The 251-nt window shown below is 56.2% G+C and overlaps 1 protein-coding gene across 1 annotated transcript in view; it reads right to left on the bottom strand.

Moving 5' to 3' along the window:
• EMH_0027070 (uncharacterized protein) overlaps positions 1–251 on the bottom strand; it is a gene marked incomplete at both ends in the record, with an annotated part of 3475 nt that overhangs the window by 2074 nt on the left and 1150 nt on the right. The gene's annotated exons all lie outside the window — the stretch shown is intronic.

Below are 251 nucleotides of genomic sequence, written 5' to 3'. Positions count from 1 at the left end.
CTGTTGCTGTTGCTGCTGCTATTGCTGCTTCTGCCGTTGTTGCTTCTGCTGCTGTTGCTGCTGCTGCTGCTGCTGCTGTTGTTGCTGCTGCTGCTTTTGCTGCTGCTGCTGCTGTCTATACTGATTCGCTGCTCCGCAGCAGCTTCGCCCTGCACCAGGAGCAGCAACAGCAGCAGCAGCAACAACAACTGGATGATGATGATGTTATGCTGCTTCTGCTGCTGCTGCTCCTGCTCCTGCTGCTGCTGCTG

The sequence above is a fragment of the Eimeria mitis genome, genomic scaffold, assembly GCF_000499745.2.
Source record: "Eimeria mitis Houghton genomic scaffold, Emh_scaff998, whole genome shotgun sequence".
Lineage (NCBI taxonomy): Eukaryota > Apicomplexa > Conoidasida > Eucoccidiorida > Eimeriidae > Eimeria > Eimeria mitis.
This window is presented reverse-complemented; position numbering and strand designations above follow the sequence as displayed.